Here is a 1,392-nt window from a genome sequence, read left to right on the forward strand (position 1 = left end):
ATATAAGCATAACCAATGGACATAAGACACTGGGGGGTAGGGGAGGCCAGGGGTTTGTCAAGGGCGGGGGAAAAAAAGGACACATATGTAATACCCTTTGTAATACTTTAAGCAATAAAACAAAAACAAACAAACAAAAATCAATAAAATATATTTTAAAATAAAAAAAAATAAATAACAAGCCTTAAGTTTCCTAAATGTAATAAGGTATATTTTATGCTTTTCCAAAGATGAAGTTATAATGCTTTTGAACTTACATACAAGATAATTGAATTACTATAAGGAATTTATTACAATTATACAAATGATTAAATCAATTTGATGAACATGAACATGTGCCACTCAACTCTTCATTCAAGGGAAACACTCCCACAAGGCATTCAGTTATCTTACAACCTCCAGTTGCAGTTTGGGATCCACCACAGCATTTATTTAAGCTGAAACCATGTTATTTTCTGGAAGCCCTAGCCAATAATTCAGCATAGTCAAGGAGGTAGGGTCTGGTCATTTTCTGCCTAATGCAGAAATTTTTGCGCTGCTGCTCCTCAATTGGCTGAGACATTCCTCAGAGCTATAACATAATCTGAGATACTTCTCATCCAATTATACCTCCTTCCCCACTCTCGATGCAGAGATGTTAAACTTTCACTGTGGTCTAAAGGCTTTTCCTATCTGTTCCTGCTTAACGGGAGTGCAAATATTCCATAGGCATCACCTCCAATAAGTCTCTGGCATTTCTAAATTCATCTTCTGTCTACTGCCCTAAGGTTCTGAATTGACTCAGATGGTGTCATAAGGGGTCTGAGAAATCAGAAAGTAAGATGTGGTTTGGAATGGAATATTTCATAGACCTAGATCCTAAACAAACTCTCCAAAAATTCATATGGAATAAAAAAAGACCCCAAGTAGCCACAGCAATACTGAGAAATAACATTGTTGGAGGGATCACAATACCAGATATCAAGCTATATTACAATGCCACTGTTCTCAAAACTGCCTGGTACTGTCACAAGAACAGACATATAGACCAATGGAACAATACAGCAAGCCCAGAGATTAACCCAAGCCATTATGCTCAATTAATATTTCACAAAGAAAGCAAGAGCATCCAATGGAGTCAAAACAGTCTCTTCAATACATGGTGTTGGGAAAATTGGGCAGGTACATCGGGGGGGTGGGGGGAAGGAAACTAGAACAACAACTTAAAGCATACACAAAAATAAACTCAAAATGGATAAAGGACTTAAACATAAGTTGGGAAACCATAAAAATCCTAGAAGAAGCCAAAGGCAGTAAAATAGCACACATTTGTTGCTGCAATATCATTACTGATACAGCTCCTAGGTAAATGGAAACTAAAGATAAAATAAACAAATGAGACTACATCAAACT

The sequence above is a fragment of the Myotis davidii genome, unplaced genomic scaffold (genome assembly GCF_000327345.1).
Source record: "Myotis davidii unplaced genomic scaffold, ASM32734v1 scaffold2094, whole genome shotgun sequence".
NCBI lineage: Eukaryota > Metazoa > Chordata > Mammalia > Chiroptera > Vespertilionidae > Myotis > Myotis davidii.